Genomic DNA, 20,000 nt, shown 5'->3' with positions numbered 1-20,000 from the left:
TATTTGTTCATTCTACCAAATTTTCTAGAATTTTAGCTACAATATTGTTGTAAGTAGTATTTGGGAACCTGTATCAATGATTTATTTTAAATAATTTAATAGTAAAAATAAAGGAGATAAAAAAGTAATGGAGATAAGGAAAAAATGACTTGATAAATTATGTATAATGTAATACAAGGTAGAATGATTTTACAAAGCAATTTCCTTAGTGTATAAATAAACAAAGAAATATTATAGTTAAGTAATTTGTTTGCTGTTGACAGCCATGGGGGGAAATTGTCCACCTTTTCCCCAAAAGAGTAACTGGTGAGTTTGAACTGCCTATCTGTGAACTGGCAACACAATTCCTTACCATCTAGGCAGATTTACACCAATATTTATCATATATCTATGTAAAGAATTGATGATAAAATTATTAGATAACTTTTAATGTCTAGACAAATTGAATTAAATATAAAGTGGGAAAATTCTGGGTTTTCACACATGTTTAGAAACAAATTAAATCTTTTAAAATGTTATTAAAATTGTTACTCTTTTTAAAATTTTCTCTCTAAACATGATCTTGCAAGCATATATGTGATTTTAATGAAATTTGTAGAGTTTAAGTTTGCATTATATTTTTTAAAAATATTGACACGTTAAAATTTATATGTAACAAATTTGCATTATCGTTCCTTTTTCTCTTTTTCCCCCCCCCAAGCATTCTTAATTTAGCTTGTTTTCTTTTTTATTGTATAGAGGTATTCTAGCATGCCACATGGAAGGCATAAATCAAGGAGATCAAGTGAATGCCAGCAAAGGAAATCAAACGAGGCAAGAGTTAAAGAATTCAAAACATTTGCTGGATCCATGCTTCAATATGTCCAAAGACAAAATCATGGCCAAAACAACTCATTTTTGTTGAATCGCTACCAACTCAAGCACAGTCTTCTTTGGGTTTCCCAGGCTGTAAATCCTTGTAGGAAGAAGGCTATCTTTTTCCCACAGAGAGACTGATGAATTTAAACTGCTGACCTTTCAATAGGCAGCCCAACCTATGTCACTACCAGGGAAATTCAGGTACTAGAGTTCATCAAAAGACACAGCTTGTCATGTTCCTGTTGATAAATGTCATTTTTCTGATGCTACTAGGTATTCTTCAGAAGAGTAAATGGTAGTAAGGCAAAATTTGGTACAAAAGAAAGTGCTTGGCAAATTTACACCAATATTTATGATTTATCTGTGTTCAGAATTGATGATAAACATATTCTGTAACTTTTTTATTTCTAAATAAATTGATGCATTATAATATAAAGTGGAAATTGACTTTGGCCATGCTACTGAAAATGAGGTGAAGGATGGTAAGGAGAAGGACTTGTAATACTTTGTGATGATAGTTTTCTAGGAGATCCTACTTTCAAATCATTCAAAAATTGAAAACACCAAAAAGGGAAGAAATACTTCTTCCAGAACAAAGATTCATTTTTATTGTTGAGGCAAGCAAATATGCAAAAGCAAAGAGAGTTATGTGTCAGCTTTCAAAGGAGTGATATCTGAAGAGCACCTATGTTGCCTTGAAAGGTAGAAAAATACTGGCAGCAGGACTGAAACAGCACAAAATCATCAATGCTGGAAATTATTGCTTTGATAGAAATGGAGAAGAATATGTTGAGGGATATCTTGCACAGATTTCTTGATAGCATATTGTTCCTTGCCAAGCAAAATCTGGCATTCATGGCCACAAAGAAGATGAATATTGAATAAAAGGAGCTTTCTTGAGATGATTAAGATGCTTTTAAAATACGATCCAGTACTGAAAAAGCACTGAATGAGATTAAAGCAGAACACATGTATACTTAATGCATATCTCTCTTGGTTTACACCACAAATCAAGAATGAATTCATGGCAATCACGTGAAGGATAAGTTTGCCATAGACAGAAGTCTGAAAAGCACTTTGAGATCTTGTTGGACAATACATCTGATATTTTGCTTACTGCCCAAACATCTAAATTATTCAGATAAAATAAAAAATAAGACCAGTAAAATCCAACTATAGCAGAGTGGACATAAGGGAAGACTTGCTAGTTTGGATGTTTTTGTGTCTTGTTCTGGTTTATCTTTTAAAGGGGGAAAATGCTCTGACCTCAGTTTCAATATTCTTAAAATTGGAAGAACAAAAAAAACAAAAACAAACCCAAAGCTGAAAGTGATGGACTGAACATAATGATGTGTCATGCTCAGTGTTACATCAATGCTTCCACTCTGGCTGAGCTTTGACAGAGATGTACAAGTATTCTTAAGGGAAAGAACAAGATAGGTATTTTTAATAAATGTGTGGCCATTCACTTAACTTCTGCAGTCAGCACTCTTACTGAAAATGTATCATGTGTGACATTTTTTGGAACTCTTGAGACAATGTTTTCTTTCTTTGCTGCTTTCACCCATCAGTGGGATGTGTTAATTGATCATATCGGAGTGTCAGGGAAAAGGCTGTGAACATGCTGGAGTGCTCATCATGTTGCAGTCAAGAAAGTTAAAGAAAGTTTGATAGGTTTGTGGTGGTGATTGAAGCTCTTTATAATTTACATAACATTTTAGACATAAAAGAGGCAGCATGAGGAAATTTTTCTGGGTGTTTGTCACTTCAAATTTCTGTGTTACCTGTACTTTTGGTGTTAAATATTTTAATAAATTTATATTGCATATCAGTACCTGAAGATTAAAGTGTAAATTTCAACAGGAGAAGCAAAGCTAAAAGTATTGAGATATTTTCTGCATAAGGATCACAGTCATTTAGTAGAGCATGCACTTGAAAAGATTCTTTTAAGATCAGATAAAAATGGAATTGGCAGTGTGGCGAAGAGTGTGGTTCAAAAAAAAAAAAGTAAGAAAAGAAAACCAAACAAAAGCAAAAACCATAAAAAAGGGACCATTAGCAGGCAAGGAATTTTGGACTAACTACAAGAAAAAAAGAGAGGGTTATGCTCAAATTCATTGGTCATTTTCGTTTTGTACTCCAGATCACATAAAGAGTAATCAAGTAAGTAGCAACCATCTTAGAGGCTCTTTAAACAAGTGCCATTTTCTCCTTCAAAGATGAATTAAAGGCATCTGCTCAAAAATTGACATTTTCTTTTATGAAGTATATGAATGTGACCTTTTAACAGAAATACTAGGGCTGAACAGGCATCTGAAAGCAGCAGAGATTGATGTAGAAGAAACCAAAGATTAGGCTACATTAGACACCGTCACATTCGTAAGAGAAGGAAACTTCACAGAATTCTCTCAGCTCGTTCACTAAGCTTAAAATTATTTCTGCTCATCTACCTTTTAGTGGTTTCATGTGAGAGGAGTTCTTTCAAAGTTGAAATGTGCATGGGATTGTTTGTATCTACCAGTGAAGATAGAGTTGGCCAAAGACACTGGTTTTGGTAAAATAATTCACAGGTTTGTTCTTTGAAGGCTGGCAGAGAAAAAGAGAAAAATCCTGATTTAGTTGTGACCTTTACTAGTGCCGAAATACTTGCCTGCATTTGCGCTTATCTATTTTTAAAGTATAATTTCATTTACAAATATATTTATCTCAAGTTTATTATAAAACTTTACCTTTTGGGAGTGCTGCTATTGATTATGTAAATCTAATATATTTATAGGGAGCTTTGGCGGCCTGGTGGTAAGAAGCTGCATTGCAATTCCCAAAGGTACACAGTTCAAATCCACCCACCTGCTCCACAGGAGAAAGATGGGCAATCTCCTCACACATGATTAATTGCTTCTGAAAACCCACTGGAGTATCAGCCATGGGTTGGTTCCATTTCTACAGCAAACAACAACAGCAATCCATTTAGACATAGATTGTCCATGTCCTACACTATGGTAGCTTTCCTGTTGCTTTGATAATCAAAATTATTCCAGCAGTATTTCAAATATAAGTGGAGTCATCCATTATTGCTGTTCTTGTGTACCTTCTAGTAGGAATCGACCCATAGCTGACCCTCTGGTGGGTTTTCAGAAGCAGTTAATAACACAGGAGGAGTTTGTCAGTCCCTCTTCCATGGAGCAGCTGGTGGCTTCCAACACGATATCTTCAGGATCGTAGTGCAGCTTCTTGTCACTAGGCCACCAGACCTCCTTAGGGACATCTATAGTGGATAGATTTCAGCGGAACTTCCAGACTAAGCCAGAATGAGAAGCACGACTAGCTATTTGTGTCTGAAATAAAGTCCACTAAACATTGTTCAATACAATGTTGGAAGGGAAACCTCTTAGGCTGTGCTGTTGTTAAATGCCATTGAGTTGCAGACGACTCATAGTGACCCTATGAAGGAATACCTGAATACTTGTATAACTTTCTTCGTGTCTCCAAGAGTCAAGCTATTTCAGAAGTGGATGCCACTCCTGCTTCCAAGCTTGTTTTAATCGGGGAGCTCTACCAAACACTGTCCACCATGAGTAATCAAAATCTGAATTGCTGCATTCTCAAAATTGAGTTCAGTTCAGTGACATGGATGGAATCAAGCTTTCACACAATGAATCTTAATTTAATGATGTGTCATGAATCAAAATGAGAAAAAATAGCTGCAAACATCCATTAACAATTGGGACGTGGAATGTGTAAAGTATGAATCTATTAAATTGGAATTTGTCAAAAATCGAATGGAATGTACCCATAGTAGGCATTAGTAAGCCGAGACTGACATTTTGTGTCAGAACATCATATGATCTATTATTATTGCTGAAAATTACAAATGGGAGGAGATACTATTTGAAATACTTTTTAAAAGCCTAAAAGTAAAAGTCATGAATGGCAATTACACGTAGAACTTCCCTTAATGTGCAAAGGAATCAATTGACTACATACAGGGAAAGAGATGGCTAAATAGCTTAATATCAACAATGAAATATGGCCAAAGAGACAGCTGTAGAGCAAGTTCAAACTGAAGCTGAGAAATGGAGATAACTCTACAAAAGTGAAAATACTTTTCTGAGTTTATCTCATTGACATTCAAAAAGCATAAAAGATTAGACTTAATGAATTAAACACTAACATCAAAAGACCAGATAACTTGTGGGATGGTATTCAAGTTACCACTTGTGAAGAAAGTAAAAGGTCATGACAAAGAAAGGAAAGGAAGAAAATACTAAAAGGGATGTCAGAAGAGACATACTTTTCCAACACAGAGAAGTCAAAAGGAAGGGAAGAAATGCTGAAGAAAACTAAACAGAAGATTTCAGAGGGCTGCCTGAGAAGACAAACAGTATTATAATAAAATCTCCAAAGACCCGGAGTTAGAATCTCAAGAGGAAAGAACATATTTGGTATTTTAAAAATAAAAAAGGGAAAAAAAGAGATCCAGTGAAAGAAAGACAGACCATCAAGAAAATGGATTGATAGAGTAACCCCAAAAGTGGGATCAAGTGTGGTAGAGATTAGAGATGATGTTGGTTATGGAGAATTTATAGCTATTGTTCAATGAGTTCCTCTTAGATACAATCAACTTGATGGCATATAACAACTCTAATTGCTATCTGCATTATAACCAGCAAAATTTATATTACATTTTTTAATATTTTAAATCATAATATATTTTCTCTCCTCAGTGTGTAAATACATAAAACAAAAATTTAATTAAGTAACCATAATAAAGTCAATAGGAAACTAACTTAAATAAGATAGAAACAAATATAAACTAACAGTCTGTAAAGAAGGTAAGTTAAAATTTTAAACTGAAATTGAAAGTCAAAATTAGCTAAAGTGAAATTCAATCTGAGCCAAGATTCTAATTTTACTTATTCATAGAGTTAGAAATTTTAAATCCTTTGTTTGAACACAATGATAACAAAATTAAAATAATGTTGAGCCTTCCACCACCTCTTTTCTTATTTTCCATCATATATTATGCCGTATGTGTATATGTTCTTCAAAATTATCATACATTACATCTTTATTATTCAATATCTATCCCTGTTAGTGTGTCAGCAGGATTGGTGTTATATGTATTGCAATGAAAAAAAAAAAACTATGATAATAATAACCAAAATAGATATTATTTTGTATTTGCTTTGTTCTATGTGCTTACTTGAATTAGTCCTATTCAATGATTTGAATTCTTTTATTATTCTCATTATTTAGATTAGAAATATGAGATATTGAGAGATTATTATTGACATACAGTTAAAAAGTAGTAGTATTAATAACAAAGCTGAAACTCTTAATCATTTATACTGTAGTTTATAAAATAAGTAAAATTCTAATTAATATAACCATATTGGGCTCTTTTTAGTGTATCAGTTTCACACTTAAACCAATTTTGAATTTTAAGGATTTCAGAGTTCAGCAGTATCAGAAGAACATCAGAGGATATGTTTAAAGAGGAAATAAAGTAGTATAAATTCTGAAGAGAAACATGAAATTCAGGGAAATAAACATTCTTGCAGTGCATAAGAAGAAGAGTTGTTACTGTCTATAGTATTTAAAGACAATTGTAGGATAAACAATACTGGATTATTTTAAGTTAAGGCAATATTATTTTCTTGTTGCTGTTGTTGTTACGTGCATTGAGTCACCTGTGACTCATAGCGACCATATTTACAGCAGCTCTGAAGCCTGCCCTGCCCTAAGCCTATCTCACTGACCCTGACACACCTACTCCTATTGCCTCCTTTACTAAACCAATACATCTGACCCATGGCAATGCTATAGTTTATATAAGGCCCCAGGAATAGATGGTATACCAATTGAAGTATTTCAGATAACAGATGCTGCCCTGGATGTGCTCACCAAGTTGTGCCAAGAAATCTGGAGAACAACCACTTGGCCAACTGACTGGAAGAGATCTATATTTGTTCCCATTCCAAAGAAAGGTGACCCAACTGAGTGTGGAAACTACAGAACAGTGTCATTGATTTCACATGCAAGCAAGATTCTACTGAAGATCATCCAAAAACGATTAGAACAGCACATCAGCAGAGAACTGCCGGAAGTCCAGGCTGGGTTTAGAAGGGGTCTTGGTACTAGGGATATTGTTGCTGATGTTAGATGGATCTTGGCTGAAAGCAGAGAATACCAGAAGACTGTCTATCTGTGTTTCATTGATTGTGCAAAGGCATTTGACTGTGTGGATCATAACAAACTGTGGCTGACTCTGAGAAGAATGGGAATCCCAGAACATTTCATTGTGCTAATGCGAAACCTATACTTGGACCAAGAGGCAGTAGTCAGAACAGAAAAGGGTAACACTGCATGGTTCAAAATTGGGAAGGGTGTACGCCAGGGATGCATCCTGTCTCCATACCTTTTCAACATGTATGCAGAGCAGATTATCCGAGAGGCCGGGCTCTATGAGGAGAATTGTGGCATCAGGATTGGTGGAAGATCTATTAACAATCTGCGTTATGCAGATGACACAACCCTGCTTGCTGAAACTGAGGAGGACCTCATGCACTTGCTGCGAAGGGTCAAGGACTGCAGCCTTCAGTATGGACTGAGGCTCAATGTCAAGAAGACAAAGATTCTCACCACTGGACCAATTGGCAGCGTCTGGATGGATGACGAAGAGATTGAGAGTGTTCACAGCTTCAGTTTGCTCGGCTCCACAGTCAACACTCTTGGTACCAGCAGTCAGGAAATCAAAAAGCGTATCGCGATGGGAAAGTCTGTTGTTAGGGACCTCTCTAAAGTACTCAGGATCAACAGTGTCTCTCTGGAGACTAAGGTGCACCTGATACAGGCCATGGTATTTACAATCGCTTGTTATGCCTCAGAGTTGGACAATGACTAGGGAAGACAGAAGGAGAGTGGATGCTTTTGAGCTCTGGTGCTGGAGAAGGGTACTGAATGTACCCTGGACTGCCAGGAAAACAAACAGATTCATCTTGGAGAGGATTAAACCAAGCTACTCCTTGGAGGTAAGGATTCTGGGGCTTCGTCTGACATACTTTGGACATGTTGCCAGGAGGGATGGGTCCTTGGAGAGGGACATCATGCTGGGTAGAGTAGAGGGACAGCGCAGGAGGGGAAGACCCTCTATGAGATGGATTGATTCGGTGACTGGAGTAATCGGGATGGGTGTGTCGGAGGCGGTGCGGTTGGCGCAGGATAGAGCACAGTTTAGGGTTGTTGTGCATAGGGTCGGTATGAGTCGCAAAGGACTCGAGGGCACATAACAACAACAACAACATCTTTGGCATTTTCAGAAAAATAAAAATTTTAGTGGCAAACTAGTATTTTTATATAAAGCAAATATAAAAGCTTAGTTAAGTCATGTTGTACCAAAGATAAGAGAGGTTTGTTTAATATTTTCAGCTGTGCATTCCATTGGAGACATTTTCATGTAAGAATATTTTTATTCTGTTGCTGTTGTTAAGTGCCGTCGAGTAGTAGGTGACTCATAGCGACCTTATGAATGAAAGACCTGAAACTTGTATAACTTTTATCCTTTCTCCAGGTTCATAGGGTTTCCAGAGGCTAGCTATTTCTGAAGTTGTTGCCATTCCTGCTTCCAAGCTTGTTTTAATTGGGGAACTCCACCAAACACTGTCCAGCACTGGTAACTATTACTGCATTTGATGCATCAGTATCACAGTGTTCAGAAACCATGCGTTACCTCTGTACAGCAAGTGGACAGACCAGGTCTATATGACCTAAAAGAATGTTTGACCAGTATCTAGTCTGTAGTGGCCAGAGAGCTCTGCTGGTGTACTGTCAAGGAAGTAGCCTACCAACACAAAAGAACATTCAAATTCACCAGCTTCTCTAGGGTATAAAGTGAGACAGTCTCCTCTCATACATTAACTGCCTCTGAAAACTCACTAGAGGATCAGCTACGAATTGGTTTCAATTTCACAGTAACAATGGTGGGTTATGTCAGCCTATATTTAAAATAATTGTTTTAAGACTTATACACTTGAAAAACTTACTTACATCTTCACTCCCTCACCTAACTCTGTGATCCCGTAATTTCCTACTCTCTCCACCCTCAGCCTTTCTGAATCCTCTCCTTTTTCCTTTGGACTTTTAGCCACTTTGTATCCACATCCTACTAGTTAACTTTCAATTTTTACAATAATGGTCTGCACAGTATTTGATCTTATGAAACTGAGTTCAATCACTCAGCGTACGATCAAGTGAGGACCTGAAAAATCAAGGTAACAGTGGGAATATCAGTGATGATGAATTTTATAAAACATAATGTATGGAAATGATTATGTGTAACATAATGTAAATGAAGGAGTATGTGAAACATAATATATGTTAATAAACAATTTATATATGCATTTTGTATATAAGCCAATATAAAGTTTAGAAAATATAAAAAACCAACATAATTATGTCATTGAAATTAAAGTTACTGTAGAGTTTAGATATTTCTCAGAGTATTTATAGGCTAATTCCATCAGTTTAAACAGCTTTATCCTTGATCCTTTTTGAAAAAAATATTAATATAATAATGGATCAAATTATATTAAAAAACTTACATAGGGTCACTTTACATCACAGGCAACACAATGGTGCATAACAACAACATATGACATATGGAGATTAGGTGATGTGGCTGGACTCTGTAATTGGGAACTCTTTTTTGGTTGAGGGTCGTGTGGAACATTTAAGCCTCTTAGAGTCAACAAGAACTCTTGGAGGGCCATTGTATTTAAAAGTTGGTTATTATATTTTTGAGAAACATTCTTCTAAATTGTACAGCACTCTTCTGTCAATTTGCTGTATTGAGGTAATCCGGCTTTGCTGTGATGCTAAACCTTGTGCTGCTGGGGGTGTGTGTGCATGCGTGCGCACACGCGTGAGTGCGTGTGTGTGTGTGTGTGTGTGTGAAATGCCTTAATAGTTAGTCATGGTGGACAGTATTTGGTGGAACTCCCAGTTTAAGACAGATTTGAAAGCAGGGATGGCATCTACTTCCTAAAACACATACCTCTGAAAATACTACGAACATAGAAAAACAATGATGTTGTTATTGTTGTTTAATGCAGTCGAGTCGTAGACGACTCATAGCGACCCTATGAATGAACAGCCTGAGCACTGTTCGTACATAGAGTTTCCAGAGGCAAGCCATTTTGGAAGTGGATGCCGCTCCTCCTTCCAGGCACCTTAGTCTCTAGCTTGATGTTGTTGCTCTTCAGTACTCTTGAGAGGTCCTTGACAGCTGAATTTCCCAATGCAATTCGTCTCCTGATTTCCTAGCTGCTGTTTCCAAGAGTGTTGACTGTGGAAACAAGTACACTAAAACTATTAACTATCCATATTGAAGGCTACAGTTAGAACACTCTTATTACAGATCTGGAATACTCAAAAGTAATTTTACAGAAACCCTACCATTTTTATTTTATACTAAAATTGTAAGTTTGTAACAGACTATGTAAAATATTAAAAATTGGGATTCCCAAACACTTAATTGTGCTTGTGAATCAAGTGACATTGTTTTGGGGGGGTTTTTTTTTGGTTGTTGTTTTTTAACAAAATAAGGGTTTATTATGCAGTTAAAAATGAAACATTTAAAACTCAAACCTATTGTCATTGAGGTGAAACCAATGGTTGAAGGTCCAGTCAATTTTCAGAGGCTGTAAATCTTGAGAAAATGGCTGTTCTCATTTCTGATTAGAAGCTGGTGAATTCAAATCATCAGGCTTTGATTTGACAGTGAAACTTCTTACCATTATGCCATCAGAACACTTCTTTTTTAAATTTTATTATTTTTTGTGTGAGTGTACCGTCAAATCAGATCTGACTTGTATAGGAGGAGATTGTCCCTCATTCGCCGACAGAGCATCTGGTGGATTCGAACTGTGCGCCTCTGGGATTGTAGTTGCAGCTCCTTACCACTAGGCCACCAGAGCTCCCCCAGAACACTTTTAAAATTGAAAAAGTGTGTAAAAAATATCTTTCCACCCCACTTTACAATCTGTGTGTTTAGCAAGCCCTGTTGTCGCCTAAAACATATTGTCCTGCTAAAGGAAAAATCGCGCATACCTGGTGGAAGAAAGGTGACCCATCTACTTTTGTCAATATTTACAGTTTTCAAAGCACAATGTAAGGTTGCCATGAGCTGGAGTCTAGTGATGACATTGAATTTGGTTATGAGAATGCATGAAAGGAACTCTTTCTGCTTAAGGTATTAGGCTTCTAAACCAAATGTCAGCAATTTGAACCCACTCACTGCTCTTTAGGAAGAAAGATAAAGCAGTTTGCTCCAGGAAAGATTTGCAGCTTCAGAAATCCCATGTGGAAGTTCTATCTTTTCTTCTAAAACCTGAGTTCTAATCACTTTGATGGCAGTGGATTTAAGTTTAAATTATATGAAGAATAAAGTTATAACAGAATTGGCAGAAGACTCTAACAAATTGCAAAACAAAAGGACAAAAAGACTTGGTTGCCAAAAATAAAGAAACCCTATAGCATTTATTAATGAAAGTTAAAAAAAAAGAAAAAGAAAAAACCCTACAACTTTCAGTATGAATGACACCTGAATGTGGAGAAAAGGAAAATACTCATAATTACATCAACAAAGAAGATAATGATAAATGAAGAAGAAATCAAAGTTATCAATTTCATTCTACTTGGATCTGTAATCAACAACCATGGAAATAGTAAGCAAGAAATAAGTAAGACGGATCATATTAAGTAAATCTTTTGCAAAAGACCTCTTTATATTGTTAAGAAGCAAAGACATTCCTTTAATAATTCAGCTGTGTTTGGTTCGAGCTATGATCTTTCTAGTTGCCTCATGTTTGTGAAAACAGAATAATGGGGAAAAAGACCACTGACACATTTGAACTCTTGGCAAGATTATTGAATGGTAAATGGTGGCATGTACTGTTAAAAAGAAGGAACAAATGAATCTTGAAAATACTACCTGAAAACTTCTTGTGAAGATTTATGGAAAATTTTCCTAAAAGCTTCTAAAGAGATTAGTTCATTTCATTTTTACACATTACCAGAAAAGACTAAATAGCATAAATCAGCTGTGTCACAGTAGAGAACCGCAAAGACATGGGAGGTCTTCAGTGATAAGATAGTGGCTGAGCCAATGACTCAACGATAGCCATAACCATCTCAGCACCACACTGGTCTAGGTACAGTTTTCACATAAGCACAATTAAATGTTATGTGATGTTCATTATTCTCAGTGTTAGCCATAATTGTTTATAAGGTGCACAGTCAAATGCCTTTGAATAGTCAATAAAGCATAAATAGATATTTTTCTGGTCTTCTTGGCTTTCAGCCAGGACCCATAAGACATTGATAATGATATCCTTAGTGCCATGGATTCTTTCAAATCCATCTTGAACTACTGGAAATTACCTATCTATGCACTGTTCTCAATGCCTTTGAATTATTTATAGCAGTATTTTGCTTATATGTGATATTAGTGATATCATTTGATAATTGCCACATTCTGTTGGATCATCTCTCTTGGGAATGGAAACAGATACGAATCACTTTCAGGAAGTCAACCAGACAACTACCCTCCAAATTTCCTGGTATATAAACTGGTGAGCACATTCAGGACTGCGTCTATCATTTGGTATAAATTCAATTCCTGATATCTTATTTTTTTTGCAAACGCCTTCATTGCAGGTTAAACTTCTTCCTTCCTTACCATTGATGCTTGATTAAGTGGTATGTTCTGAAATATTTCAGTGTCAGCCAATTCATTATGATGCATTGATTCTGTGTATTGCTTTCATCTTATTTTATTTTATAAATATTTTTATTAATTTTAGTGAACATTTACAGATACTTTGGATTTCCATTCATTCAATGTTGCATTTTTCTCCCTGCCCCACCTCCCTCTGCCCCAAGTTTGCTCTTCTCTTTGAAAGGTAAAAGAAAAATTCCTTCATTCATATACAATGCCCTCCTGCCCCTGCCCCCCAAGTGCCACCATGTAACCGTCATTCTGGACTTTTGTCTTAACGATAATATCCAATCATATATCCCCATTATACTGTTCTCTCCCTCATCTGTTTCAATGCAGTATACATAATTTATCCAATTTTTCTCAGTCTCACACCAATCCTGATGTCAGTCCCTTCTACAACAGTGGCACTATGCAATATTTGTCCTTTTGTGACAGATATTTCACTCAGCATAATGTCTTCAAGGGTCACCCATTTTTAATAATATTGCATGAGTTCCTCATTTTCAATGCAGCACAGTATTCCAGGGTGTGAATATACCAGAGCTTCTCTATCCATTGGTTTGTTGATGGGCACTGAGGTTGTTTTCCAACTCTTTGCTATTATAAACAAAGCTGCAATAAACATAAGTGTGCATATATCTGCCTGGGTGGAAGTTATGGTTTCTTTAGAGTATATTACTAGTAGAGGAATTGCTGGGTCAAATGGTATTTCTATTTGGAACTTTTTTTTTATATTTTAATTTAATTATTTTTCATTTCAATGAACATCTACAGAGATTTTGGAATTCCATTCATTCACTGTTGCACCCTTCTCCCCGCCCCCCCCCCCTCCTCCCTTCCCGCCCCCCCCCCGTTTGCTCCTCTCCTTGAAAAGCAAAAGAAAAACTCCCTCATTGGTACACAATTCCCCACGCACCTCCCCCAATCCCACCCCCAACCCCAAATATAATCCACTCTGCAACCCTCGTTGCATACTCCTGGAAATTTTTGAGAAAGCGCCATACAGCCTTCCATAGTGGTTGCACCATTTTACACTCCCACCAACAATGAGTAAGAATTGCAGTTTCTCCTCTGTTAAGTTTTGCTATTCTTACTGGGGTGAGATGGTATCTCATAGTTATTTTTATCTGCATCTCTCTAAGAGCTAGGGATTTTGAGCATTTTTTCACGTATTTGTTGGCCGTCTGAACGTCTTCATTGGTGAAGTGTCTGTTCATATCCTGTGCCCATTTTTACTATTGAATTATTTACCTTTATCTTGTTGTGGTGCTGGAGTATTTTATAAATTCTAGATATAAATCCCTTAATTGACATGTGACTACCAAATATTTTTCCCATTCTGTGGCTTTCCTTTTTACTCTGTTTGACAAGATTTTAGATGTGCAAAGGGATTTGATTCTTAAAAGGTCCCATTCATCTATTTTATCCAATCCTGGTTGTAGATTTTTCAGGACGCTTGGAAGACTGTTTATGTTGTGGATTAGGACTTCTGAAGTTCTTCCAAGCTTTTCTTTAATGAAATGTATAGTTTTGGTTTTAGTCCTAGGTCCATGAGTCATTTTGAGTTGGTTTTTGTGTATGGAGTAAAGTGTGGATCTTGCTTGAGTTTTCTACAGGTAGTTTTCCAATTTTGCCAGCATCATTTGTTAAAAAGGTTGTAATTTCCCCACTTAGCTGATTTCATCTCTTTGTCAAAAATCAATTGATCATAGGTAGATGGGCTGACTTCTGGATTTTCTATTCTATTCCATTGATCTATGTGTCTGTCTTTATACCAGTACCATGGCGTCTTGACCACCATGGCAGTATAGTAAGATTTGAAATCAGGGAGTGAGATGCCTTCTACCTAATCCCTCTTTTTAAGGAGTGTTTTGCTTATTTGGGGCCTCTTTCCATTCCAAATGAAACTGGAAATGGACTTTTCCATCTTGTTGAAGATGCAATTAGTATTTGCATTGGGATTGCATTGAATGTGTAAATTGCCTTTGGTAATATTGTCATTTTTACAACATTTAGTCTTCCTATCCATGAGCAAGGGGTTTTCTTCCACTTCTCCAGGTATCTCTTTGTTGTAGTATTGATTTATAATTTTCTGTGAGGAGAAGTGTGGTGTCAGGATTGGTGGAAGATCTATTAACAGTCTGCGTTATGCAGATAACACAACTCTGCTTACTGAAACTCGGGAAGACCTCATGCACTTGCTGCAGAGGGTCAAGGACTGCAACTTTCAGTATGGACTAAGGCTCAATGTCAAGAAGACAAAGATTCTCACTGCTGGACCAATTGGTAGTATCAGGCTGGATGGCGAAGAGATTGAGATTGTCCACAGCTTCATTTGCTCGGCTCCACGGTCAACACTATTGGCACCAGCAGCCAGGAAATTTAAAAAAACAACAAAAACAAAAAAAACCAAAAAAACCCACGAAAAAAATGTATTGCAATGGGAATATCTGCTGTTAGGGACCTCTCTAAAGTACTCAAGAGCAACAGTGTATCTCTGGAGACTAAAGTGCGCCTGATACAGGCCATGGTCTTTGCAATCACTTGTTATATATACATCAGAGAGTTGTACAATGACTAGGGAGGATAGAAGGAGAATTGATGCCTTTGAGCTGTGGTGCTGGAGAAAAGTATAGAATGTACCATGAACTGCCACGAAAACAAATAGATTCATCCTGGAGAGGGTTCTGGGGCTTTGTCTGTCATACTTTGGACATGTTGTAAGGAGGGACAGGTCCTTGGAGAGGGACATCATCCTTGGGAGGGTGGAGGGACTGCTCAGGAGGGGAAGACCTCTATGAGGTGGATTGATTCAGTGACTGGGGTAACTGGGATGGGTGTGTCAGAGGCAGTGCGATTGGCACAGGATAGAGCAGGGTTTAGGGCTGTTGTACATAGGGTCGCTATGAGTCACAAAGACATAACAACAACAACAGATCCTTTGTGCTTCTGGTTAGATTTACGTCTAGGTATTTTATCTTGTGGTTAGCAATTGTTAAGGGTATTGTTTTCCTAAGCTCCAGTTGTGTTTTCTCTTTGTCACATAAATATATCCGGTTGATTTTTGTATGTTGATCTTGTATCCTACTACATTGCTGAATTGGTCAACTATGTCCAGTAGTTTCCTTGCTGAGTCATTCGGGTTTTCTAAGTAAACTATCATATCATCTGTGTATAGAGATAATTTTATCTCCTGTTTTCCAATTTGGATACTCCTTATTTCCTTGTCTTGCCTTATTGCCATCACTAAGGCTTCTAATACAATATTGAATAGGAGAGGTGATAGTGGGCATCCTTGCCTAGTTCCTGTTGTCAAAGGGAATGCCTTTGATCTCACTCCTTTGAGAACAATGAAGGTTCTCGGATTTGTGTATATACTTTTTACCATATTGAAGAAATTCACCTCCAATCCTCTTCCTTTTTCTTTTCATTATTCCTGAATCATTCAAGAAGTTTTCCATAGCATCTCTAAGTATTGCAACATAAGGTTTGGATTTACTTTCGGTTCTTAAACTTGAAAAAAGTGAAATGAGTTCTCTTTTCATTCTCCAATTCTGGTTTACTGCATATCCTGTTATAATATTTTGCTTTGTCTTCTTGAGCTGTCCTTTGGAATCTTCTCGTTCAGCTTTTTATTTCATGTCTCTTCCCTTTGTTTTGGCTTCTCCACACTAGTGCACTTTCAAGACCTCTTCTGACATTTGTTTTAGTCTTTCTTCTCCTCTCTCTTCTATTCTCTTCATGGATGAGATTTGTGTTCTTATTTTACAACTCATTTGGTCTTTGATATTTGGTGTTTGATCCTTCACATATATTGTATTGGGATCAAGTGTATCGGAGATGGTAAGAGTGACATCAAGACATAGGATCACTATCAGTTGTACTTGACTCAAAGGCACCTAATAGCAACAACAAGGTGATACAGGAGAGGGTAAGGTTCATATAGGGTTGCTATTAGTTGTAGTGGATGTAATAGCACCACCAACAACAAAATTGCTTAGGTAGAAGCCAATAGTAATAACATTAGAGCTATTATTAGTTTTAATATATGGACAACTGAAAACAAGTTAAATTGCCTCAGAAAATACACACTTCAATTTTACTTGAAGGGAGTAGAAGTTGACCAGATGGATACTTCACTGGGTTTCTTTCATTATGGTTCAAGAGAACCATTATACAGTTACAGGAATTCCATTTCTTATTTTTCTAAAAGCGAAGAAATTATTGAAATTGATGAGGAAGATGGCATACATCTCCTCCTTTGAGACAAGGCTTCTTGAGGCTTCATCTGATATACTTTGGGCATGTTTCATGAAGAGACCATTCCATGGAAAAGGACATCATGTTTGGAAGAATAGAGGGACAGACAAAGAGAGGAAGACCCTCAATGAGATAGATTGTCTCAGTGATTCGGGTAATGAAGGTAGGTGTGTCAAATACAGTAAGAATGGGACAGGTTAGAGCAGGTTTCCGGGATACTGTACATAGGGTCACTATGAGTGGCAAGCAACTCAATGACACATAACAACAACTACAGTAGGGTCAAATTCTACTTTGAATTTTAAAATTTAAGGTGATTTTTGTTGTAGATACTATAACCCTACTCTTGAAGAATTATGGACTATCTTATATATTCATGTACTACACTACCTATTTAAAATGACATCTGCTTTAAAAAGAATAATTTGATTTTAAGTAACAAAGCAAATAGAACATCTTTCTATATTGCTTGTACTCAAGGTAGGAAAATCTACATGTACAAGTTCCTCCAAAACTTTGGATATTAATTGACGTTGTTAATATTATGTATTGTCAAGTCACCTGTGACTCATAGTGACCCTGTGTACAACAGCTCTGAATCCTGCCCTGTCCTGACTCAGTCTCACTTACTCTGACACACCCACCCCCATTGTCCTAGTTACTGTATCATTCCATTTCATCTGGGGGCTTTCTCTTCTGTGCTGTCTCTCTACCCTTCTGAGCATGATGTCCTTCTCCATGGATTCTACCCATGTGCCTAAAGTGTGTGAGAGGATTAAAAAAAATTTGAATATCTCCTAAATTTCTTGATGAATCAGATATAGATTATATTACAAGTTATTATTATATTAACAAAAGTTATAATAATATTTATGTTGTATTACTATTATAGTGGAAATGTGTGTAACTATGAGAATAACTTGAAAGAGAATGTTAAAATATGAATAAGATATTAAAAATATACAGATAATTGGTTTAGTCTTGTTAATTATCGTTTATTTAAATGTTGTAGGTGAATGAGGAAAGTAAGAATTGATTTCCAAGTAGAACCACTTAAGACACACAGAGAAGAAAATTTTATTAAAATTTGAAAGATTTCAGTTGACATTCATTTTAAAGGGTGATGTTAGTCAAACTGTCATTTTTCCCCAAAGAAAAAATTTCAGCACCTATTATAAAAAAACTTAAACATGTAACTCTTTTCAAGATTATAAATTCATAGGCAGTTGGATATTACAAAAGGAATTTTTAAAAAAAGATTTCTTTAGAGAATTGTGCTATGAATCTCAACCACCACTGGGGGGAACACAGTGGACAGTTTCTGAGTAATGCCTGAGGAGTCGAAGGTGTTGGGTAGTGGCTAACTTGGACTGTGAAGCAGAATAGAGTACTATATTTTTGAAAAGAAAAAGATATCTGTAACACTAAGGAAATAAGGCAGAGTGTGCTTCTTATTGACTTAAGAAAGTCATATTTGGAAGTTAATGGACCAAAGGCATCACCTAAAGCAAAAGAGAACCTCAAGGGAAAGAGACTAGACATAGACTTGCAGGTATTATGTCGTTTTCCAAAATGAACCAGAATAAAGTTATCTTTACCTAGTTAAGGGATCTGTAGATGAAAATAATGGGGACAGGACTCAAATGTCCCCATAGAATACTCCAGGAAAGAGAAAATTTAGCTTTAAAAATCCACCAAAAGGAGCAAACACTAGCAGATTGTGTCAAGTAATAACTAATATTAAGAGTTTAATACAAATTATTTACAAGCATTCCTTCTTTAGAATAAAGACAAATATCTTAAGTGCCAGTTAAAGTCATTATATGAGACTTTGTTGGTAAATTTAATTTTATATCCTAAAATCTTTCTTTATCTGCATAATACTGTGTTGCTTTTGCTTGGCATCAAGTAAAAACAACTTTATGTACAGCAGAAAAAATCCCTATGCTATCTTGTACCACCCTCACAATCTACACTCTGTTTAAGCACACTAGTTTAGTCACTATGTCAATTCATTGTGTTGAGGATCTTTGTTACCTTTTTAACCCCCATTTATTCAAAGTATGGTATCTTTTGTCACAGGATTAATCCCTCCCAATTACACCACCAAAGTATGTGAGGTAAAGTCTTACCTCTCTTGGCTCTAAGAGCACAGTGGTTATATGTCCTCCAAGACAGATTTTCATATTTGTTATTCTTTTGACAGTCCATGACATATTCAACTCTTCATCAACAATGCAATTAAAATGCATCAATTCTTCTTCAACCTTTATTATTCATTTTCCCAATCTCACTATACACACACACACACACACACAGAGCAATTTAAGATACCCTCCTAGGTGAAGCTTCATCATCTTTGCCTCCAAAGTGCACTCTGGCTGCACTTTGTCCAATATATATTTGTTGTTCTTTTGGCAGACAATAGAATGTTCAGTATTCTTCTCCAACACCATAGTTGAAAGGCATAAATTCTTTTGTCATACTTCTTCATTATCCAGCTCGCATATGAATATCCAGTGTTTGGAAAGACTATGGCCAGAATCAGACACACCTTAGTCCTCAAACTGACATCATTACTCCTCAATTATTTAGAGAGGTTCCTAACTGTAGATGTTTCAAGTGCAATGCATCCATCTCCTTATTTCCCGATTGCGATACCAAGAGTGTTGATTATAGATCCAGGTGAAATGAAGTTGTGAGCATTTTCAGTAGTTTCTTGATCTATCAATGGAGAAGTTCAGTATCAGCTGTGAAAACTAGGCCAGGTGCTGATGGTGGAGCAGACCATCACCTATCCATATGCAAGTTCAAACTGAAGCTAAAGAAAATCAAATCAAATTCATAAGAGCCAAAGTTTGACCTTGAGTCTATCCAACCAGAATTTAAAGATCATCTCAAGAACAAGTTTGAGGCCTTGAACACTAATAAGCAAAGAAGACCAGAGGAGCTGTGGGAAATATACAGAATATCATCCATGAAAAGTGCAAAAAGTTTTACAAAGACAGAGGAAGAAGAAAAACAACGAAGGATGTCAGAAGAGACTCAAAATATTACACAAGAGTGCCAAAAAGTCAAAGCAAAGGGAAAAACTAATAAAATA

The sequence above is a fragment of the Elephantulus edwardii genome, unplaced genomic scaffold (genome assembly GCF_000299155.1).
Source record: "Elephantulus edwardii isolate Elephantulus edwardi_28Jun2011 unplaced genomic scaffold, EleEdw1.0 scaffold00043, whole genome shotgun sequence".
NCBI lineage: Eukaryota > Metazoa > Chordata > Mammalia > Macroscelidea > Macroscelididae > Elephantulus > Elephantulus edwardii.
The sequence above is the reverse complement of the archived record's forward strand: the minus strand, read 5'-3'. Positions refer to the sequence as shown.